This window comes from Anomaloglossus baeobatrachus, chromosome 2 (genome assembly GCF_048569485.1).
Source record: "Anomaloglossus baeobatrachus isolate aAnoBae1 chromosome 2, aAnoBae1.hap1, whole genome shotgun sequence".
Taxonomy (NCBI): domain Eukaryota; kingdom Metazoa; phylum Chordata; class Amphibia; order Anura; family Aromobatidae; genus Anomaloglossus; species Anomaloglossus baeobatrachus.
In genome coordinates, this window is record NC_134354.1 from 344,243,118 (window position 1) to 344,267,871 (window position 24,754).

General features: G+C 35.8%; 9 non-coding genes across 9 annotated transcripts; all 9 read left to right on the forward strand.

The window, feature by feature from the left end:
• Window positions 1-305: 305 nt before the first annotated feature.
• TRNAV-CAC (transfer RNA valine (anticodon CAC)) lies at window positions 306-378 on the forward strand. Its single transcript has one exon. It is a non-coding gene; the product is annotated as a tRNA-Val (tRNA).
• Window positions 379-1,976: 1,598 nt separating this feature from the next.
• On the forward strand, window positions 1,977-2,049 carry TRNAV-CAC (transfer RNA valine (anticodon CAC)). The gene has a single exon. It is a non-coding gene; the product is annotated as a tRNA-Val (tRNA).
• Window positions 2,050-4,513: 2,464 nt separating this feature from the next.
• On the forward strand, window positions 4,514-4,586 carry TRNAV-CAC (transfer RNA valine (anticodon CAC)). Its single transcript has one exon. It is a non-coding gene; the product is annotated as a tRNA-Val (tRNA).
• A 1,379-nt stretch (window positions 4,587-5,965) lies between these two features.
• Window positions 5,966-6,038, forward strand: TRNAV-CAC (transfer RNA valine (anticodon CAC)). Its single transcript has one exon. It is a non-coding gene; the product is annotated as a tRNA-Val (tRNA).
• Window positions 6,039-8,201: 2,163 nt separating this feature from the next.
• TRNAV-AAC (transfer RNA valine (anticodon AAC)) lies at window positions 8,202-8,274 on the forward strand. Its single transcript has one exon. It is a non-coding gene; the product is annotated as a tRNA-Val (tRNA).
• A 1,644-nt stretch (window positions 8,275-9,918) lies between these two features.
• TRNAV-AAC (transfer RNA valine (anticodon AAC)) lies at window positions 9,919-9,991 on the forward strand. Its single transcript has one exon. It is a non-coding gene; the product is annotated as a tRNA-Val (tRNA).
• Window positions 9,992-18,501: 8,510 nt separating this feature from the next.
• On the forward strand, window positions 18,502-18,574 carry TRNAV-CAC (transfer RNA valine (anticodon CAC)). The gene has a single exon. It is a non-coding gene; the product is annotated as a tRNA-Val (tRNA).
• A 2,670-nt stretch (window positions 18,575-21,244) lies between these two features.
• Window positions 21,245-21,317, forward strand: TRNAV-CAC (transfer RNA valine (anticodon CAC)). Its single transcript has one exon. It is a non-coding gene; the product is annotated as a tRNA-Val (tRNA).
• A 3,155-nt stretch (window positions 21,318-24,472) lies between these two features.
• TRNAV-AAC (transfer RNA valine (anticodon AAC)) lies at window positions 24,473-24,545 on the forward strand. Its single transcript has one exon. It is a non-coding gene; the product is annotated as a tRNA-Val (tRNA).
• Window positions 24,546-24,754: the final 209 nt, after the last annotated feature.

Sequence of the window (24,754 nt, forward strand, 5' to 3'; positions counted from 1 at the left end):
GGCCCTGTCAGTCACAATTCTGCTCTGCTAGCCAATACACAGTAACTTTTCATCAGGATTCATAGTGTAGTGGTCATCATGTCTGCTTAACATGTAGAAGGTCCTGGGTTTAATCCCCAGTAAAACCAGTCTGTTCTTGATGTTGAAATAATACCCTATCAAACTACAATATATGAAGTTCTTGGCTTTGTTGCAGAATGATTGGATGTTTTGGCTTCCATCACCAACAGAACTAAGAATTTTTTTTTTTTTTCCCTGGCAGTCAAAACTCGTCTCCAATTGCCATTGCTTTGCAGGATTTCACAGGTTTCATAGTGTAGTGGTCATCACGTCTGCTTCACACGCAGAAGGTCCTGGGTTCAATCCCCAGTGAAACCAATCTGTTTTCGCTGTTGAAGTATTTTGCTATCAACAGGATTTCACAGGTTTTATAGCGTAGTGGTCATCACGTCTGCTTAACACACAGAAGGTCCTGGATTTAATCCCCAGTAAAACCAGTCTGTTCTTGGTGTTGAAATAATACCCTATCCAACTGCAATACATGAAGTTCTTGGCTTTGTTGCCGAATGACGGGATATTTTAGCTTCCATAACCAACAGAACTACGAATTTTTTTTTTTTCCTGGCAGTCAAATTTCGTCTCTAATTGCCATTACTTAGCAGGAATCACAGGTTTTAAAGTGTGGTGGTCATAAAGTCTGCTTCATATGCAGAACGTTCTGGGTTCAATACCCAGTGAAACCAATCTGTTTTCGGTGTTGAAGTAATTTCCTATCAACCTGTAAAGTATGAAATTCTTGGTTTCGTTACCAAATGACAATACATTTTGGCTTCTATCACAAGGAGAACTACGATTTTGGGTTTCTTTTTTATTGAACATTTTAGCAGAAAACATAATCCCAGATTATAACAATCCTGTTTGTTTCAAAACTTATAGTGCCCTCAAATACAAAAGCAAACGATTAAACTGTGTAGAAAAAAGTAACACATTCAATGTAATCTTCAATTTAAGCAATATCCCTTTGTAGGAATAAAACTGGTAAAATATGTAATAAAAATTGTAAATGTTTCATTACCAAAAACACTTTTCTTCAGCAATAAAAAGGCCCCATCAGTTACAATTCTGCTCTGCTTGCCAATACACAGTAACTTTCCAGAAGGTTTCATAGTGTAGTAGTCATCACATCTGCTTAACACTGGTTCAATCCCCAGTAAAAGCAATCTGTTCTTGGTGTTGAAATAATACCCTATCAAACTACAAGATATGAAGTTCTTGTCTTTGTTGCCAAATGATGGGATGTTTTGGCTTCCATCACCAACAGAACTAATAATTTTTTTCCCCTGGCTGTCAAAACTCGTTTTCAATTGCCATTGCTTTGCAGGATTTCACAGGTTTCATAGTGTAGTGGTCATGACGTCTGCTTCACACGCAGAAGGTCCTGGGTTCAATCTTTTTTATTGAACATTTTAGCAGAAAACATAATCCCATATTATAACAATCCTGTTTGCTTCAAAATTTATAGTTCCCATAAATACAAAAGCAAACGATTAAACTGTGTAGAAAAAAGTAACACATTCAATGTAATCTTCAATTTAAGCAATATCCCTTTGTAGGAATAAAACTGGTAAAATATGTAATAAAAATTGTAAATGTTTCATTACCAAAAACACTTTTCTTCAGCAATAAAAAGGCCCCGTCAGTTACAATTCTGCTCTGCTTGCCAATACATAGTAACTTTCCAGAAGGTTTCATAGTGTAGTAGTCATCACGTCTGCTTAACACTGGTTCAATCCCCAGTAAAAGCAATCTGTTCTCGGTGTTGAAATAATACCCTATCAAACTACAATATATAAAGTTCTTGGCTTTGTTGCCAAATGATGGGATGTTTTGGCTTCCATCACCAACAGAACTAATAATTTTTTTCCCCTGGCGGTCAAAACTCGTTTTCAATTTCCATTGCTTTGCAGGATTTCACAGGTTTCATAGTGTAGTGGTCATCACGTCTGCTTCACACGCAGAAGGTCCTGGGTTCAATCCCCAGTGAAACCAATCTGTTTTCGCTGTTGAAGTATTTTGCTATCAACAGGATTTCACAGGTTTTATAGCGTAGTGGTCATCACGTCTGCTTAACACACAGAAGGTCCTGGGTTTAATCCCCAGTAAAACCAGTCTGTTCTTGGTGTTGAAATAATACCCTATCCAACTGCAATACATGAAGTTCTTGGCTTTGTTGCCGAATGACGGGATATTTTAGCTTCCATAACCAACAGAACTACGAATTTTTTTTTTTTCCTGGCAGTCAAATTTCGTCTCTATTTGCCATTACTTAGCAGGAATCACAGGTTTTAAAGTGTGGTGGTCATCAAGTCTGCTTCATATGCAGAACGTTCTGGGTTCAATACCCAGTGAAACCAATCTGTTTTCGGTGTTGAAGTAATTTCCTATCAACCTGTAAAGTATGAAATTCTTGGTTTCGTTACCAAATGACAATACATTTTGGCTTCTATCACAAGGAGAACTACGATTTTGGGTTTCTTTTTTATTGAACATTTTAGCAGAAAACATAATCCCAGATTATAACAATCCTGTTTGTTTCAAAACTTATAGTGCCCATAAATACAAAAGCAAACGATTAAACTGTGTAGAAAAAAGTAACACATTCAATGTAATCTTCAATTTAAGCAATATCCCTTTGTAGGAATAAAACTGGTAAAATATGTAATAAAAATTGTAAATGTTTCATTACCAAAAACACTTTTCTTCAGCAATAAAAAGGCCCCATCAGTTACAATTCTGCTCTGCTTGCCAATACACAGTAACTTTCCAGAAGGTTTCATAGTGTAGTAGTCATCACGTCTGCTTAACACTGGTTCAATCCCCAGTAAAAGCAATCTGTTCTTGGTGTTGAAATAATACCCTATGAAACTACAATATATGAAGTTCTTGGCTTTGTTGCCGAATGATGGGATGTTTTGGCTTCCATCACCAACAGAACTAATAATTTTTTTCCCCTGGCGGTCAAAACTCGTTTTCAATTGCCATTGCTTTGCAGGATTTCACAGGTTTTATAGTGTAGTGGTCATCACGTCTGCTTCACACGCAGAAGGTCCTGGGTTCAATCCCCAGTGAAACTATCTGTTTTCGCTGTTGAAGTAATTTGCTATCAACCTGTAATATATAAAATTCTTGGTTTCGTTGCCAAATGACAATACATTTTGGCTTCCATCACAAAGAGAACTACTATTTTGGGTTTCTTTTTTATTGTCCATTTTAGCAGAAAACATAATCCCATATTATAAAAATCCTGTTTGTTTAAAAATATATAGTTCCCATAAATACAAAAGCAAACGACTAAACTGTGTAGAAAAAAGTAACACATTCAATGTAAACTTCAATTTAAGCAATATCCCTTTGTAGGAATAAAACTGGTAAAATATGTAATAAAAATTGTAAATGTTTCATTACCAAAAATACTTTCCTTCAGCAATAAAAAGGCCCTGTCAGTCACAATTCTGCTCTGCTAGCCAATACACAGTAACTTTTCATCAGGATTCATAGTGTAGTGGTCATCATGTCTGCTTAACACGCAGAAGGTACTGGGTTTAATCCCCGGTAAAACCAGTCTGTTCTTGGTGCTGAAATAATACACTATCCAACTGCAATACATGAAGTTCTTGGCTTTGTTGCCGAATGACGGGATGTTTTAGCTTCCATAACCAACAGAACTACGAATTTTTTTTTTTCCTGGCAGTCAAATTTCGTCTCTAATTGCCATTACTTTGCAGGAATCACAGGTTTTAAAGTGTGGTGGTCATCAAGTCTGCTTCATATGCAGAACGTTCTGGGTTCAATACCCAGTGAAACCAATCTGTTTTCGGTGTTGAAGTAATTTCCTATTAACCTGTAAAGTATGAAATTCTTGGTTTCGTTGCCAAATGACAATACATTTTGGCTTCTATCACAAGGAGAACTACGATTTTGGGTTTCTTTTTTATTGAACATTTTAGCAGAAAACATAATCCCATATTATAACAATCCTGTTTGTTTCAAAATTTATAGTTCCCATAAATACAAAAGCAAACGATTAAACTGTGTAGAAAAAAGTAACACATTCAATGTAATCTTCAATTTAAGCAATATCCCTTTGTAGGAATAAAACTGGTAAAATATGTAATAAAAATTGTAAATGTTTCATTACCAAAAACACTTTTCTTCAGCAATAAAAAGGCCCCATCAGTTACAATTCTGCTCTGCTTGCCAATACACAGTAACTTTCCAGAAGGTTTCATAGTGTAGTAGTCATCACGTCTGCTTAACACTGGTTCAATCCCCAGTAAAAGCAATCTGTTCTTGGTGTTGAAATAATACCCTATCAAACTACAATATATGAAGTTCTTGGCTTTGTTGCCGAATGATGGGATGTTTTGGCTTCCATCACCAACAGAACTAATAATTTTTTTCCCCTGGCTGTCAAAACTCGTTTTCAATTGCCATTGCTTTGCAGGATTTCACAGGTTTCATAGTGTAGTGGTCATCACGTCTGCTTCACACGCAGAAGGTCCTGGGTTCAATCCCCAGTGAAACCAATCTGTTTTCGCTGTTATAGTAATTTGCTATCAACCTGTAATATATAAAATTCTTGGTTTCGTTGCCAAATGACAATACATTTTGGCTTCCATCACAAAGAGAACTACTATCTTGGGTTTCTTTTTTATTGTCCATTTTAGCAGAAAACATAATCCCATATTATAAAAATCCTGTTTGTTTAAAAATATATAGTTCCCATAAATACAAAAGCAAACGACTAAACTGTGTAGAAAAAAGTAACACATTCAATGTAAACTTCAATTTAAGCAATATCCCTTTGTAGGAATAAAACTGGAAAAATATGTAATAAAAATTGAAAATGTTTCATTACCAAATATACTTTCCTTCAGCAATAAAAAGGCCCTGTCAGTCACAATTCTGCTCTGCTAGCCAATACACAGTAACTTTTCATCAGGATTCATAGTGTAGTGGTCATCATGTCTGCTTAACACGCAGAAGGTACTGGGTTTAATCCCCGGTAAAACCAGTCTGTTCTTGGTGCTGAAATAATACACTATCCAACTGCAATACATGAAGTTCTTGGCTTTGTTGCCGAATGACGGGATGTTTTAGCTTCCATAACCAACAGAACTACGAATTTTTTTTTTTCCTGGCAGTCAAATTTCGTCTCTAATTGCCATTACTTTGCAGGAATCACAGGTTTTAAAGTGTGGTGGTCATCAAGTCTGCTTCATATGCAGAACGTTCTGGGTTCAATACCCAGTGAAACCAATCTGTTTTCGGTGTTGAAGTAATTTCCTATTAACCTGTAAAGTATGAAATTCTTGGTTTCGTTGCCAAATGACAATACATTTTGGCTTCTATCACAAGGAGAACTACGATTTTGGGTTTCTTTTTTATTGAACATTTTAGCAGAAAACATAATCCCATATTATAACAATCCTGTTTGTTTCAAAATTTATAGTTCCCATAAATACAAAAGCAAACGATTAAACTGTGTAGAAAAAAGTAACACATTCAATGTAATCTTCAATTTAAGCAATATCCCTTTGTAGGAATAAAACTGGTAAAATATGTAATAAAAATTGTAAATGTTTCATTACCAAAAACACTTTTCTTCAGCAATAAAAAGGCCCCATCAGTTACAATTCTGCTCTGCTTGCCAATACACAGTAACTTTCCAGAAGGTTTCATAGTGTAGTAGTCATCACGTCTGCTTAACATGGTTCAATCCCCAGTAAAAGCAATCTGTTCTTGGTGTTGAAATAATACCCTATCAAACTACAATATATGAAGTTCTTGGCTTTGTTGCCGAATGATGGGATGTTTTGGCTTCCATCACCAACAGAACTAATAATTTTTTTCCCCTGGCTGTCAAAACTCGTTTTCAATTGCCATTGCTTTGCAGGATTTCACAGGTTTCATAGTGTAGTGGTCATCACGTCTGCTTCACACGCAGAAGGTCCTGGGTTCAATCCCCAGTGAAACCAATCTGTTTTCGCTGTTATAGTAATTTGCTATCAACCTGTAATATATAAAATTCTTGGTTTCGTTGCCAAATGACAATACATTTTGGCTTCCATCACAAAGAGAACTACTATCTTGGGTTTCTTTTTTATTGTCCATTTTAGCAGAAAACATAATCCCATATTATAAAAATCCTGTTTGTTTAAAAATATATAGTTCCCATAAATACAAAAGCAAACGACTAAACTGTGTAGAAAAAAGTAACACATTCAATGTAAACTTCAATTTAAGCAATATCCCTTTGTAGGAATAAAACTGGAAAAATATGTAATAAAAATTGTAAATGTTTCATTACCAAAAATACTTTCCTTCAGCAATAAAAAGGCCCTGTCAGTCACAATTCTGCTCTGCTAGCCAATACACAGTAACTTTTCATCAGGATTCATAGTGTAGTGGTCATCATGTCTGCTTAACACGTAGAAGGTCATCACGTCTGCTTAACACGCAGAAGGTCCTGGGTTCAATCCCCAGTGAAACCAGTCTCTTCTTGGTGTTGAAATAATACCCTATCCAACTGCAATACATGAAGTTCTTGGCTTTGTTGCCGAATGACGGGATGTTTTAGCTTCCATAACCAACGGAACTACGATTTTTTTTTTTTTTCCTGGCAGTCAAATTTCGTCTCTAATTGCCATTACTTTGCAGGAATCACAGGTTTTAAAGTGTGGTGGTCATCAAGTCTGCTTCATATGCAGGACGTTCTGGGTTCAATACCCAGTGAAACCAATCTGTTTTCGGTGTTGAAGTAATTTCCTATCAACCTGTAAAGTATGAAATTCTTGGTTTCGTTGCCAAATGACAATACATTTTGGCTTCTATCACAAGGAGAACTACGATGTTGGGTTTCTTTTTTATTGAACATTTTAGCAGAAAACATAATCCCATATTATAACAATCCTGTTTGTTTCAAAATTCATAGTTCCCATTAATACAAAAGCAAACGATTAAACTGTGTAGAAAAAAGTAACACATTCAATGTAAACTTCAATTTAAGCAATATCCCTTTGTAGGAATAAAACTGGTAAAATATGTAATAAAAATTGTAAATGTTTCATTACCAAAAATACTTTCCTTCAGCAATAAAAAGGCCCCGTCAGTCACAATTCTGCTCTGCTAGCCAATACACAGTAACTTTTCATTAAGATTCATAGTGTAGTGGTCATCACGTCTGCCTAACACGCAGAAAGTCCTGGGTTTAATCCCCAGTAAAACCAGTCTGTTCTTGGTGTTGAAATAATACCTTATCCAACTACAATACATGAAGTTATTGGCTTTGTTGCCGAATGACGGGATGTTTTAGCTTCCATAACCAACAGAACTACGAATTTTTTTTTTTCCTGGCAGTCAAAACTCGTCTCTAATTGCCATTAGTTTGCAAGATTTCACAGGTTTTAAAGTGTGGTGGTCATCAAGTCTGCTTCATATGCAGAACGTTCTGGATTCAATACCCAGTTAAACCAATCTGTTTTCGGTGTTGAAGTAATTTCCTATCAACCTGTAAAGTATGAAATTCTTAGTTTCGTTGCCAAATGACAATACATTTTGGCTTCTATCACAAGGAAAACTACGATTTTGGGTTTCTTTTTTATTGAACATTTTAGCAGAAAACATAATCCCATATTATAAAAAAACCTGTTTGTTTTAAAATATATAGTTCCCATAAATACAAAAGCAAACGACTAAACTATGTAGAAAAAAGTAACACATTCAATGTAAACTTCAATTTAAGCAATATCCCTTTGTAGGAATAAAACTCGTAAAATATGTAATAAAAATTGGAAATGTTTCATTACCAAAAATACTTTCCTTCAGCAATAAAAAGGCCCTGTCAGTCACAATTCTGCTCTGCTAGCCAATACACAGTAACTTTTCATCAGGATTCATAGTGTAGTGGTCATCATGTCTGCTTAACACATAGAAGGTCCTGGGTTTAATCCCCAGTAAAACCAGTCTGTTCTTGGTGTTGAAATAATACCCTATCAAACTACAATATATGAAGTTCTTGGCTTTGTTGCAGAATGATGGGATGTTTTAGCTTCTATCACCAACAGAACTAAGAATTTTTTTTTTTTTTCCCTGGCGGTCAAAACTCGTCTCCAATTGCCATTGCTTTGCAGGATTTCACAGGTTTCATAGTGTAGTGGTCATCACGTCTGCTTAACACGCAGAAGGTCCTGGGTTCAATCCCCAGTGAAACCAGTCTCTTCTTGGTGTTGAAATAATACCCTATCCAACTGCAATACATGAAGTTCTTGGCTTTGTTGCCGAATGACGGGATGTTTTAGCTTCCATAACCAACATAACTACGAATTTTTTTTTTTCCTGGCAGTCAAATTTCGTCTCTAATTGCCATTACTTTGCAGGAATCACAGGTCTTAAAGTGTGGTGGTCATCAAGTCTGCTTCATATGCAGAACGTTCTGGGTTCAATACCCAGTGAAACCAATCTGTTTTCGGTGTTGAAGTAATTTCCTATTAACCTGTAAAGTATGAAATTCTTGGTTTCGTTGCCAAATGACAATACATTTTGGCTTCTATCACAAGGAGAACTACGATTTTGGGTTTCTTTTTTATTGAACATTTTAGCAGAAAACATAATCCCATATTATAACAATCCTGTTTGTTTCAAAATTTATAGTTCCCATAAATACAAAAGCAAACGATTAAACTGTGTAGAAAAAAGTAACACATTCAATGTAAACTTCAATTTAAGCAATATCCCTTTGTAGGAATAAAACTGGTAAAATATGTAATAAAAATTGTAAATGTTTCATTACCAAAAACACTTTTCTTCAGCAATAAAAAGGCCCCATCAGTTACAATTCTGCTCTGCTTGCCAATACACAGTAACTTTTCATTAAGATTCATAGTGTAGTGGTCATCACGTCTGCCTAACACGCAGAAAGTCCTGGGTTTAATCCCCAGTAAAACCAGTCTGTTCTTGGTGTTGAAATAATACCTTATCCAACTACAATACATGAAGTTCTTGGCTTTGTTGCCGAATGACGGGATGTTTTAGCTTCCATAACCAACAGAACTACGAATTTTTTTTTTTCCTGGCAGTCAAAACTCGTCTCTAATTGCCATTAGTTTGCAAGATTTCACAGGTTTTAAAGTGTGGTGGTCATCAAGTCTGCTTCATATGCAGAACGTTCTGGATTCAATACCCAGTTAAACCAATCTGTTTTCGGTGTTGAAGTAATTTCCTATCAACCTGTAAAGTATGAAATTCTTAGTTTCGTTGCCAAATGACAATACATTTTGGCTTCTATCACAAGGAGAACTACGATTTTGGGTTTCTTTTTTATTGAACATTTTAGCAGAAAACATAATCCCATATTATAAAAAAACCTGTTTGTTTTAAAATATATAGTTCCCATAAATACAAAAGCAAACGACTAAACTATGTAGAAAAAAGTAACACATTCAATGTAAACTTCAATTTAAGCAATATCCCTTTGTAGGAATAAAACTCGTAAAATATGTAATAAAAATTGGAAATGTTTCATTACCAAAAATACTTTCCTTCAGCAATAAAAAGGCCCTGTCAGTCACAATTCTGCTCTGCTAGCCAATACACAGTAACTTTTCATCAGGATTCATAGTGTAGTGGTCATCATGTCTGCTTAACACGTAGAAGGTCCTGGGTTTAATCCCCAGTAAAACCAGTCTGTTCTTGGTGTTGAAATAATACCCTATCAAACTACAATATATGAAGTTCTTGGCTTTGTTGCAGAATGATGGGATGTTTTGGCTTCCATCACCAACAGAACTAAGAATTTTTTTTTTTTTCCCTGGCGGTCAAAACTCGTCTCCAATTGCCATTGCTTTGCAGGATTACACAGGTTTCATAGTGTAGTGGTCATCACGTCTGCTTAACACGCAGAAGGTCCTGGGTTCAATCCCCAGTGAAACCAGTCTCTTCTTGGTGTTGAAATAATACCCTATCCAACTGCAATACATGAAGTTCTTGGCTTTGTTGCCGAATGACGGGATGTTTTAGCTTCCATAACCAACATAACTACGAATTTTTTTTTTTCCTGGCAGTCAAATTTCGTCTCTAATTGCCATTACTTTGCAGGAATCACAGGTCTTAAAGTGTGGTGGTCATCAAGTCTGCTTCATATGCAGAACGTTCTGGGTTCAATACCCAGTGAAACCAATCTGTTTTCGGTGTTGAAGTAATTTCCTATTAACCTGTAAAGTATGAAATTCTTGGTTTCGTTGCCAAATGACAATACATTTTGGCTTCTATCACAAGGAGAACTACGATTTTGGGTTTCTTTTTTATTGAACATTTTAGCAGAAAACATAATCCCATATTATAACAATCCTGTTTGTTTCAAAATTTATAGTTCCCATAAATACAAAAGCAAACGATTAAACTGTGTAGAAAAAAGTAACACATTCAATGTAAACTTCAATTTAAGCAATATCCCTTTGTAGGAATAAAACTGGTAAAATATGTAATAAAAATTGTAAATGTTTCATTACCAAAAACACTTTTCTTCAGCAATAAAAAGGCCCCATCAGTTACAATTCTGCTCTGCTTGCCAATACACAGTAACTTTCCAGAAGGTTTCATAGTGTAGTAGTCATCACGTCTGCTTAACACTGGTTCAATCCCCAGTAAAAGCAATCTGTTCTTGGTGTTGAAATAATACCCTATCAAACTACAATATATGAAGTTCTTGGTTTGTTGCCGAATGATGGGATGTTTTGGCTTCCATCACCAACAGAACTAATAATTTTTTTCCCCTGGCGGTCAAAACTCGTTTTCAAATGCCATTGCTTTGCAGGATTTCACAGGTTTCATAGTGTAGTGGTCATCACGTCTTCTTCACACGCAGAAGGTCCTGGGTTCAATACCCAGTGAAACCAATCAGTTTTTGCTGTTGAAGTAATTTGCTATCAACAGGATTTCACAGGTTTCATAGTGTAGTGGTCATCACATCTGCTTAACACGCAGAAGGTCCTGGGTTTAATCCCCAGTAAAACCAGTCTGTTCTTGGTGTTGAAATAATACCTTGTCCAACTGCAATACATGAAGTTCTTGGCTTTGTTGCCGAATGACGGGATGTTTTAGCTTCCATAACCAACAGAACTACGAATTTTTTTTTTTCCTGGCAGTCAAATTTCGTCTCTAATTGCCATTCCTTTGCAGGAATCACAGGTTTTAAAGTGTGGTGGTCATCAAGTCTGCTTCACATGCAGAACGTTCTGGGTTCAATACCCAGTGAAACCAATCTGTTTTCGGTGTTGAAGTAATTTCTTATCAACCTGTAAAGTATGAAATTCTTGGTTTCGTTGCCAAATGACAATACATTTTGGCTTCTATCACAAGGAGAACTACGATTTTAGGTTTCTTTTTTATTGAACATTTTAGCAGAAAACATAATCCCATATTATAACAATCCTGTTTGTTTCAAAATTTATAGTTCCCATAAATACAAAAGCAAATGATTAAACTGTGTAGAAAAAAGTAACACATTCAATGTAATCTTCAATTTAAGCAATATCCCTTTGTAGGAATAAAACTGGTAAAATATGTAATAAAAATTGTAAATGTTTCATTACCAAAAACACTTTTCTTCAGCAATAAAAAGGCCCCATCAGTTACAATTCTGCTCTGCTTGCCAATACACAGTAATTTTCCAGAAGGTTTCATAGTGTAGTAGCCATCACGTCTGCTTAACACTGGTTCAATCCCCAGTAAAAGCAATCTGTTCTTGGTGTTGAAATAATACCCTATCAAACTACAATATATGAAGTTCTTGGCTTTGTTGCCGAATGATGGGATGTTTTGGCTTCCATCACCAACAGAACTAATAATTTTTTTCCCCTGGCTGTCAAAACTCGTTTTCAATTGCCATTGCTTTGCAGGATTTCACAAGTTTCATAGTGTAGTGGTCATCACGTCTGCTTCACAATCAGAAGGTCCTGGGTTCAATCTTTTTTATTGAACATTTTAGCAGAAAACATAATCCCATATTATAACAATCCTGTTTGTTTCAAAATTTATAGTTCCCATAAATACAAAAGCAAACGATTAAACTGTGTAGAAAAAAGTAACGCATTCAATGTAATCTTCAATTTAAGCAATATCCCTTTGTAGGAATAAAACTGGTAAAATATGTAATAAAAATTGTAAATGTTTCATTACCAAAAACACTTTTCTTCAGTAATAAAAAGGCCCCGTCAGTTACAATTCTGCTCTGCTTGCCAATACATAGTAACTTTCCAGAAGGTTTCATAGTGTAGTAGTCATCACGTCTGCTTAACACTGGTTCAATCCCCAGTAAAAGCAATCTGTTCTCGGTGTTGAAATAATACCCTATCAAACTACAATATATGAAGTTCTTGGCTTTGTTGCCGAATGATGGGATGTTTTGGCTTCCATCACCAACAGAACTAATATTTTTTTTCCCCTGGCTGTCAAAACTCGTTTTCAATTGCCATTGCTTTGCAGGATTTCACAGGTTTCATAGTGTAGTGGTCATCACGTCTGCTTCACACGCAGAAGGTCCTGGGTTTAATCCCCAGTAAAAATCAGTCTTTTCTTGGTGTTGAAATAATACCCTATCCAACTGCAATACATGAAGTTCTTGGCTTTGTTGCCGAATGACGGGATGTTTTAGCTTCCATAACCAACAGAACTACGAATTTTTTTTTTCCTGGCAGTCAAATTTCGTCTCTAATTGCCATTACTTTGCAGGAATCACCGGTTTTAAAGTGTGGTGGTCATCAAGTTTGCTTCATAAGCAGAACGTTCTGGATTCAATACCCAGTGAAACCAATCTGTTTTCGGTGTTCAAGTAATTTCCTATGAACCTGTAAAGTATGAAATTCTTGGTTTCGTTGCCAAATGACAATACATTTTGGCTTCTATCACAAGGAGAACTACGATTTTGGGTTTCTTTTTTATTGAACATTTTAGCAGAAAACATAATCCCATATTATAACAATCCTGTGTGTTTCAAAATTTATAGTTCCCATAAATACAAAAGCAAACGATTAAACTGTGTAGAAAAAAGTAACACATTCAATGTAAACTTCAATTTAAGCAATATCCCTTTGTAGGAATAAAACTGGTAAAATATGTAATAAAAATTATAAATGTTTCATTACCAAAAACACTTTTCTTCAGCAATAAAAAGGCCCCATCAGTTACAATTCTGCTCTGCTTGCCAATACACAGTAACTTTCCAGAAGGTTTCATAGTGTAGTAGTCATCACATCTGCTTAACACTGGTTCAATCCCCAGTAAAAGCAATCTGTTCTGGGTGTTGAAATAATACCCTATCAAACTACAATATATGAAGTTCTTGGCTTTGTTGCCGAATGATGGGATGTTTTGGCTTCCATCACCAACAGAACTAATAATTTTTTTCCCCTGGCGGTCAAAACTCGTTTTCAATTGCCATTGCTTTGCAGGTTTTCACAGGTTTCATAGTGTAGTGGTCATCACGTCTGCTTCACACGCAGAAGGTCCTGGGTTCAATCCTTAGTGAAACCAACCCGTTTTCGCTGTTGAAGTAATTTGCTACCAACAGGATTTCACAGGTTTCATAGTGTAGTGGTCATAACGTCTGCTTAACACGCAGAAGGTCCTGGGTTTAATCCCCAGTAAAACCAGTCTGTTCTTTGTGTTAAAATAATACCCTATCCAACTGCAATACATGAAGTTCTTGGCTTTGTTGCCGAATGACGGGATGTTTTAGCTTCCATAACCAACAGAACTACGAATTTTTTTTTTTTCCTGGCAGTCAAATTTCATCTCTAATTGCCATTACTTTGCAGGAATCACAGGTTTTAAAGTGTGGTGGTCATCAAGTCTGCTTCATATGCAGAACGTTCTGGGTTCAATACCCAGTGAAACCAATCTGTTTTCGGTGTTGAAGTAATTTCCTATCAACCTGTAAAGTATGAAATTTTTGGTTTCGTTGCCAAATGACAATACATTTTGGCTTCTATCACAAGGAGAACTACGATTTTGGGTTTCTTTTTTTTTGGACATTTTAGCAGAAAACATAATCCCATATTATAACAATCCTGTTTGTTTCAAAATTTATAGTTCCCATAAATACAAAAGCAAACGATTAAACTGTGTAGAAAAAAGTAACACATTCAATGTAAACTTCAATTTAAGCAATATCCTTTTGTAGGAATAAAACTGGTAAAATATGTAATAGAAAATTGTAAATGTTTCACTACCAAAAATACTTTCCTTCAGCAATAAAAAGGCCCCGTCAGTCACAATTCTGCTCTGCTAGCCAATACACAGTAACTTTTCATTAAGATTCATAGTGTAGTGGTCATCACGTCTGCTTAACACACAGAAAGTCCTGGGTTTAATCCCCAGTAAAACCAGTCTGTTCTTGGTGTTGAAATAATACCTTATCCAACTACAAAACATGAAGTTCTTGGCTTTGTTGCCGAATGACGGGATGTTTTAGCTTCCATAACCAACAGAACTACGATTTTTTTTTTTCCTGGCAGTCAAAACTCGCCTCTAATTGCCATTACTTTGCAGGATTTCACAGGTTTTAAAGTGTGGTGGTCATCAAGTCTGCTTCAAATGCAGAACGTTTTGAATTCAATACCCAGTTAAACCAATCTGTTTTCGGTGTTCAAGTAATTTCCTATGAACCTGTAAAGTATGAAATTCTTGGTTTCGTTGCCAAATGACAATACATTTTGGCTTCTATCACAAGGAGAACTACGATTTTGGGTTTCTTTTTTATTGAACATTTTAGCAGAAAACATAATCCCATATTATAACAATCCTGTGTGTTTCAAAATTTATAGTTCCCATAAATACAAAAGCAAACGATTAAACTGTGTAGAAAAAAGTAACACATTCAATGTAAACTTCAATTTAAGCAATATCCCTTTGTAGGAATAAAACTGGTAAAATATGTAATAAAAATTATAAATGTTTCATTACCAAAAACACTTTTCTTCAGCAATAAAAAGGCCCCATCAGTTACAATTCTGCTCTGCTTGCCAATACACAGTAACTTTCCAGAAGGTTTCATAGTGTAGTAGTCATCACATCTGCTTAACACTGGTTCAATCCCCAGTAAAAGCAATCTGTTCTGGGTGTTGAAATAATACCCTATCAAACTACAATATATGAAGTTCTTGGCTTTGTTGCCGAATGATGGGATGTTTTGGCTTCCATCACCAACAGAACTAATAATTTTTTTCCCCTGGCGGTCAAAACTCGTTTTCAATTGCCATTGCTTTGCAGGTTTTCACAGGTTTCATAGTGTAGTGGTCATCACGTCTGCTTCACACGCAGAAGGTCCTGGGTTCAATCCTTAGTGAAACCAACCCGTTTTCGCTGTTGAAGTAATTTGCTACCAACAGGATTTCACAGGTTTCATAGTGTAGTGGTCATAACGTCTGCTTAACACGCAGAAGGTCCTGGGTTTAATCCCCAGTAAAACCAGTCTGTTCTTTGTGTTAAAATAATACCCTATCCAACTGCAATACATGAAGTTCTTGGCTTTGTTGCCGAATGACGGGATGTTTTAGCTTCCATAACCAACAGAACTACGAATTTTTTTTTTTTCCTGGCAGTCAAATTTCGTCTCTAATTGCCATTACTTTGCAGGAATCACAGGTTTTAAAGTGTGGTGGTCATCAAGTCTGCTTCATATGCAGAACGTTCTGGGTTCAATACCCAGTGAAACCAATCTGTTTTCGGTGTTGAAGTAATTTCCTATCAACCTGTAAAGTATGAAATTTTTGGTTTCGTTGCCAAATGACAATACATTTTGGCTTCTATCACAAGGAGAACTACGATTTTGGGTTTCTTTTTTTTTGGACATTTTAGCAGAAAACATAATCCCATATTATAACAATCCTGTTTGTTTCAAAATTTATAGTTCCCATAAATACAAAAGCAAACGATTAAACTGTGTAGAAAAAAGTAACACATTCAATGTAAACTTCAATTTAAGCAATATCCCTTTGTAGGAATAAAACTGGTAAAATATGTAATAGAAAATTGTAAATGTTTCACTACCAAAAATACTTTCCTTCAGCAATAAAAAGGCCCCGTCAGTCACAATTCTGCTCTGCTAGCCAATACACAGTAACTTTTCATTAAGATTCATAGTGTAGTGGTCATCACGTCTGCTTAACACACAGAAAGTCCTGGGTTTAATCCCCAGTAAAACCAGTCTGTTCTTGGTGTTGAAATAATACCTTATCCAACTACAAAACATGAAGTTCTTGGCTTTGTTGCCGAATGACGGGATGTTTTAGCTTCCATAACCAACAGAACTACGATTTTTTTTTTTCCTGGCAGTCAAAACTCGCCTCTAATTGCCATTACTTTGCAGGATTTCACAGGTTTTAAAGTGTGGTGGTCATCAAGTCTGCTTCAAATGCAGAACGTTTTGAATTCAATACCCAGTTAAACCAATCTGTTTTCGGTGTTGAAGTAATTTCCTATCAACCTGTAAAGTATGAAATTCTTGGTTTCGTTGCCAAATGACAATACATTTTGGCTTCTATCACAAGGAGAACTACGATTTTGGGTTTCTTTTTTATTGAACATTTTAGCAGAAAACATAATCCCATATTATAAAAAAACCTGTTTGTTTTAAAAAATATAGTTCCCATAAATACAAAAGCAAACGACTAAACTATGTAGAAAAAAGTAACACATTCAATGTAAACTTCAATTTAAGCAATATCCCTTTGTAGGAATAAAACTCGTAAAATATGTAATAAAAATTGGAAATGTTTCATTACCAAAAATACTTTCCTTCAGCAATAAAAAGGCCCTGTCAGTCACAATTCTGCTCTGCTAGCCAATACACAGTAACTTTTCATCAGGATTCATAGTGTAGTGGTCATCATGTCTGCTTAACACGTAGAAGGTCCTGGGTTTAATCCCCAGTAAAACCAGTCTGTTCTTGGTGTTGAAATAATACCCTATCAAACTACAATTTATGAAGTTCTTGGCTTTGTTGCAGAATGATGGGATGTTTTTTCTTCCATCACCAACAGAACTAAGAATTTTTTTTTTTTTTCCTGGCGGTCAAAACTCGTCTCCAATTGCCATTGCTTTGCAGGATTTCACAGGTTTCATAGTGTAGTGGTCATCACGTCTGCTTAACACGCAGAAGGTCCTGGGTTTAATCCCCAGTAAAACCATTCTGTTCTTGGTGTTAAAATAATACCCTATCCAACTGCAATACATGAAGTTCTTGGCTTTGTTGCCGAATGACGGGATGTTTTAGCTTCCATAACCAACAGAACTACGAATTTTTTTTTTTTCCTGGCAGTCAAATTTCGTCTCTAATTGCCATTACTTTGCAGGAATCACAGGTTTTAAAGTGTGGTGGTCATCAAGTCTGCTTCATATGCAGAACGTTCTGGGTTCAATACCCAGTGAAACCAATCTGTTTTCGGTGTTGAAGTAATTTCCTATCAACCTGTAAAGTATGAAATTCTTGGTTTCGTTGCCAAATGACAATACATTTTGGCTTCTATCACAAGGAGAACTACGATTTTGGGTTTCTTTTTTATTGAACATTTTAGCAGAAAACATAATCCCATATTATAACAATCCTGTTTGTTTCAAAATTTATAATTCCCGTAAATACAAAAGCAAACGATTAAACTGTGTAGAAAAAAGTAACACATTCAATGTAAACTTCAATTTAAGCAATATCCCTTTGTAGGAATAAAACTGGTAAAATATGTAATAAAAATTGTAAATGTTTCATTACCAAAAACACTTTTCTTCAGCAATAAAAAGGCCCCATCAGTTACAATTCTACTCTGCTTGCCAATACACAGTAACTTTCCAGAAGGTTTCATAGTGTAGTAGTCATCACATCTGCTTAACACTGGTTCATCCCCAGTAAAAGCAATCTGTTCTTGGTGTTGAAATAATACCCTATCAAACTACAATATATGAAGTTCTTGGCTTTGTTGCCGAATGATGGGATGTTTTGGCTTCCATCACCAACAGAACTAATAATTTTTTTCCCCTGGTGGTCAAAACTCGTTTTCAATTGCCATTGCTTTGCAGGATTTCACAGGTTTCATAGTGTAGTGGTCATCACGTCTGCTTCACACGCAGATGGTCTTGGGTTCAATCCCCAGTAAAACCAATCCGTTTTCGCTGTTGAAGTAATTTGCTATCAACAGGATTTCACAGGTTTCATAGTGTAGTGGTCATCACGTCTGCTTAACACGCAGAAGGTCCTTGGTTTAATCCCCAGTAAAACCAGTCTGTTCTTGGTGTTGAAATAATACCCTATCAAACTACAATTTATGAAGTTCTTGTCTTTGTTGCAGAATGATGGGATGCTTTGGCTTCCATCACCAACAGAACTAAGATTTTTTTTCCCCTGGCGGTCAAAACTCGTTTTCAATTGCCATTGCTTTGCAGGATTTCACAGGTTTCATAGTGTAGTGGTCATCACGTCTGCTTCACACGCAGAAGGTCCTGGGTTCAAACCCCAGTGAAACCAATCCGTTTTCGCTGTGTAAGTAATTTGCTATCAACAGGATTTCACAGGTTTCATAGTGTAGTGGTCATCACGTCTGCTTAACACGCAGAAGGTCCTGGGTTTAATCCCCAGTAAAAGCAATCTGTTCTTGGTGTTGAAATAATACCCTATCAAACTACAATATATGAAGTTCTTGGCTTTGTTGCCGAATGATGGGATGTTTTGGCTTCCATCACCAACAGAACTAATAATTTTTTTCCCCTGGCTGTCAAAACTCGTTTTCAATTGCCATTGCTTTGCATGATTTCACAGGTTTCATAGTGTAGTGGTCATCACGTCTGCTTCACACGCATAAGGTCCTGGGTTCAATCTTTTTTATTGAACATTTTAGCAGAAAACATAATCCCATATTATAACAATCCTGTTTGTTTCAAAATTTATAGTTCCCATAAATACAAAAGCAAACGATTAAACTGTGTAGAAAAAAGTAACACATTCAATGTAAACTTCAATTTAAGCAATATCCCTTTGTAGGAATAAAACTGGTAAAATATGTAATAAAAATTGTAAATGTTTCATTACCAAAAAAACTTTTCTTCAGCAATAAAAAGGCCCCATCAGTTACAATTCTGCTCTGCTTGCCAATACACAGTAACTTTCCAGAAGGTTTCATAGTGTAGTAGTCATCACGTCTGCTTAACACTGGTTCAATCCCCAGTAAAAGCAATCTGTTCTTGGTGTTGAAATAATACCCTATCAAACTACAATATATGAAGTTCTTGGCTTTGTTGCCGAATGATGGGATGTTTTGGCTTCCATCACCAACAGAACTAATAATTTTTTTCCCCTGGCGGTCAAAACTCGTTTTCAATTGCCATTGCTTTGCAGGATTTCACAGGTTTCATAGTGTAGTGGTCATCACGTCTGCTTCACACGCAAAACTTCCTGGGTTCAATTACCAGTGAAACCAATCTGTTTTCGCTGTTGAAGTAATATGCTATCAACCTGTAATATATAAAATTCTTGGTTTTGTTGCCAAATGACAATACATTTTGGCTTCCATCACAAAGAGAACTACTATTTGGGTTTCTTTTTTATTAAACATTTTAGCAGAAAACATAATTCCATATTATAACAATCCTGTTTGTTTCAAAATTTATAGTTCCCATAAATACAAAAGCAAACGATTAAACTGTGTAGAAAAAAGTAACACATTCAATGTAATCTTTAATTTAAGCAATATCCCTTTGTAGGAATAAAACTGGTAAAATATGTAATAAAAATTGTAAAAGTTTCATTACCAAAAACACTTTTCTTCAGCAATAAAAAGGCCCCATCAGTTACAATTCTGCTCTGCTTGCCAATACACAGTAACTTTCCAGAAGGTTTCATAGTGTAGTAGTCATCACGTCTGCTTCAATCCCCAGTAAAAGCAATCTGTTCTTGGTGTTGAAATAATACCCTATCAAACTACAATATATGAAGTTCTTGGCTTTGTTGCCGAATGATGGGATGTTTTGGCTTCCATCACCAACAGAACTAATAATTTTTTTCCCCTGGCTGTCAAAACTCGTTTTCAATTGCCATTGCTTTGCAGGATTTCACAGGTTTCATAGTGTAGTGGTCATCACGTCTGCTTCACACGCATAAGGTCCTGGGTTCAATCCCCAGTGAAACCAATCTGTTTTCGCTGTTGAAGTAATTTGCTATCAACAGGATTTCACAGGTTTTATAGTGTAGTGGTCATCACATCTGCTTAACACGCAGAAGGTCCTGGGTTTAATCCCCAGTAAAAACCAGACTGTTCTTGGTGTTTAAATAATACCCTATCCAACTGCAATACATGAAGTTCTTGGCTTTGTTGCCGAATGACGGGATGTTTTAGCTTCCATAACCAACAGAACTACGAATTTTTTTTTTTCCTGGCAGTCAAATTTCGTCTCTAATTGCCATTACTTTGCAGGAATCACCGATTTTAAAGTGTGGTGGTCATCAAGTTTGCTTCATATGCAGAACGTTCTGGGTTCAATACCCAGTGAAACCAATCTGTTTTCGGTGTTATAGTAATTTCCTATTAACCTGTAAAGTATGAAATTCTTGGTTTCGTTGCCAAATGACAATACATTTTGGCTTCTATCACAAGGAGAACTACGATTTTGGGTTTCTTTTTTATTGAACATTTTAGCAGAAAACATAATCCCATATTATAACAATCCTGTTTGTTTCAAAATTTATAGTTCCCATAAATACAAAAGCAAACGATTAAACTGTGTAGAAAAAAGTAACACATTCAATGTAAACTTCAATTTAAGCAATATCCCTTTGTAGGAATAAAACTGGTAAAATATGTAATAAAAATTGTAAATGTTTCATTACCAAAAACACTTTTCTTCAGCAATAAAAAGGCCCCATCAGTTACAATTCTGCTCTGCTTGCCAATACACAGTAACTTTCCAGAAGGTTTCATAGTGTAGTAGTCATCACGTCTGCTTAACACTGGTTCAATCCCCAGTAAAAGCAATCTGTTCTTGGTGTTGAAATAATACCCTATCAAACTACAATATATGAAGTTCTTGGCTTTGTTGCCCAATGATGGGATGTTTTGGCTTCCATCACCAACAGAACTAATCATTTTTTTCCCCTGGCGGTAAAAACTCGTTTTCAATTGCCATTGCTTTGCAGGATTTCACAGGTTTCATAGTGTAGTGGTCATCACGTCTGCTTCACACGCAGAAGGTCCTGGGTTCAAACCCCAGTGAAACCAATCCGTTTTCGCTGTGTAAGTAATTTGCTATCAACAGGATTTCACAGGTTTCATAGTGTAGTGGTCATCACGTCTGCTTAACACGCAGAAGGTCCTGGGTTTAATCCCCAGAAAAAGCAATCTGTTCTTGGTGTTGAAATAATACCCTATCAAACTACAATATATGAAGTTCTTGGCTTTGTTGCCGAATGATGGGATGTTTTGGCTTCCATCACCAACAGAACTAATAATTTTTTTCCCCTGGCTGTCAAAACTCGTTTTCAATTGCCATTGCTTTGCATGATTTCACAGGTTTCATAGTGTAGTGGTCATCACGTCTGCTTCACACGCATAAGGTCCTGGGTTCAATCTTTTTTATTGAACATTTTAGCAGAAAACATAATCCCATATTATAACAATCCTGTTTGTTTCAAAATTTATAGTTCCCATAAATACAAAAGCAAACGATTAAACTGTGTAGAAAAAAGTAACACATTCAATGTAAACTTCAATTTAAGCAATATCCCTTTGTAGGAATAAAACTGGTAAAATATGTAATAAAAATTGTAAATGTTTCATTACCAAAAAAACTTTTCTTCAGCAATAAAAAGGCCCCATCAGTTACAATTCTGCTCTGCTTGCCAATACACAGTAACTTTCCAGAAGGTTTCATAGTGTAGTAGTCATCACGTCTGCTTAACACTGGTTCAATCCCCAGTAAAAGCAATCTGTTCTTGGTGTTGAAATAATACCCTATCAAACTACAATATATGAAGTTCTTGGCTTTGTTGCCGAATGATGGGATGTTTTGGCTTCCATCACCAACAGAACTAATAATTTTTTTCCCCTGGCGGTCAAAACTCGTTTTCAATTGCCATTGCTTTGCAGGATTTCACAGGTTTCATAGTGTAGTGGTCATCACGTCTGCTTCACACGCAAAAGTTCCTTTGTTCAATTACCAGTGAAACCAATCTGTTTTCGCTGTTGAAGTAATATGCTATCAACCTGTAATATATAAAATTCTTGGTTTTGTTGCCAAATGACAATACATTTTGGCTTCCATCACAAAGAGAACTACTATTTGGGTTTCTTTTTTATTAAACATTTTAGCAGAAAACATAATTCCATATTATAACAATCCTGTTTGTTTCAAAATTTATAGTTCCCATAAATACAAAAGCAAACGATTAAACTGTGTAGAAAAAAGTAACACATTCAATGTAATCTTTAATTTAAGCAATATCCCTTTGTAGGAATAAAACTGGTAAAATATGTAATAAAAATTGTAAAAGTTTCATTACCAAAAACACTTTTCTTCAGCAATAAAAAGGCCCCATCAGTTACAATTCTGCTCTGCTTGCCAATACACAGTAACTTTCCAGAAGGTTTCATAGTGTAGTAGTCATCACGTCTGCTTCAATCCCCAGTAAAAGCAATCTGTTCTTGGTGTTGAAATAATACCCTATCAAACTACAATATATGAAGTTCTTGGCTTTGTTGCCGAATGATGGGATGTTTTGGCTTCCATCACCAACAGAACTAATAATTTTTTTCCCCTGGCTGTCAAAACTCGTTTTCAATTGCCATTGCTTTGCAGGATTTCACAGGTTTCATAGTGTAGTGGTCATCACGTCTGCTTCACACGCATAAGGTCCTGGGTTCAATCCCCAGTGAAACCAATCTGTTTTCGCTGTTGAAGTAATTTGCTATCAACAGGATTTCACAGGTTTTATAGTGTAGTGGTCATCACATCTGCTTAACACGCAGAAGGTCCTGGGTTTAATCCCCAGTAAAAACCAGACTGTTCTTGGTGTTTAAATAATACCCTATCCAACTGCAATACATGAAGTTCTTGGCTTTGTTGCCGAATGACGGGATGTTTTAGCTTCCATAACCAACAGAACTACGAATTTTTTTTTTTCCTGGCAGTCAAATTTCGTCTCTAATTGCCATTACTTTGCAGGAATCACCGATTTTAAAGTGTGGTGGTCATCAAGTTTGCTTCATATGCAGAACGTTCTGGGTTCAATACCCAGTGAAACCAATCTGTTTTCGGTGTTATAGTAATTTCCTATTAACCTGTAAAGTATGAAATTCTTGGTTTCGTTGCCAAATGACAATACATTTTGGCTTCTATCACAAGGAGAACTACGATTTTGGGTTTCTTTTTTATTGAACATTTTAGCAGAAAACATAATCCCATATTATAACAATCCTGTTTGTTTCAAAATTTATAGTTCCCATAAATACAAAAGCAAACGATTAAACTGTGTAGAAAAAAGTAACACATTCAATGTAAACTTCAATTTAAGCAATATCCCTTTGTAGGAATAAAACTGGTAAAATATGTAATAAAAATTGTAAATGTTTCATTACCAAAAACACTTTTCTTCAGCAATAAAAAGGCCCCATCAGTTACAATTCTGCTCTGCTTGCCAATACACAGTAACTTTCCAGAAGGTTTCATAGTGTAGTAGTCATCACGTCTGCTTAACACTGGTTCAATCCCCAGTAAAAGCAATCTGTTCTTGGTGTTGAAATAATACCCTATCAAACTACAATATATGAAGTTCTTGGCTTTGTTGCCCAATGATGGGATGTTTTGGCTTCCATCACCAACAGAACTAATCATTTTTTTCCCCTGGCGGTAAAAACTCGTTTTCAATTGCCATTGCTTTGCAGGATTTCACAGGTTTCATAGTGTAGTGATCATCACGTCTGCTTCACACGCAAAAGGTCCTGGGTTCAATTACCAGTGAAACCAATCTGTTTTCGCTGTTGAAGTAATATGCTATCAACCTGTAATATATAAAATTCTTGGTTTTGTTGCCAAATGACAATACATTTTGGCTTCCATCACAGAGAACTACTATTTGGGTTTCTTTTTTATTGTCCATTTTAGCAGAAAACATAATCCCATATTATAAAAATCCTGTTTGTTTAAAAATATATAGTTCCCATAAATACAAAAGCAAACGACTAAACTGTGTAGAAAAAAGTAACACATTCAATGTAAACTTCAATTTAAGCAATATCCCTTTGTAGGAATAAAACTGGTAAAATATGTAATAAAAATTGTAAATGTTTCATTACCAAAAATACTTTCCTTCAGCAATAAAAAGGCCCCGTCAGTCACAATTCTGCTCTGCTAGCCAATACACAGTAACTTTTCATCAGGTTTCATAGTGTAGTGGTCATCACGTCTGCTTAACACGCAGAAGGTCCTGGGTTCAATCCCCAGTGAAACCAATCTCTTCTTGGTGTTGAAATAATACCCTATCCAACTACAATATATGAATTTCTTGACTTTGTTGCCGAATAACAGGATGTTTTGTCTTCCATCACCAACAGAACTTTGAATTTTTTTTTTTTTCCTGGCAGTCAAAACTCGTCTCTAATTGCCATTACTTTGCAGGATTTGACAGGTTTTAAAGTGTGGTGGTCATCAAGTCTGCTTC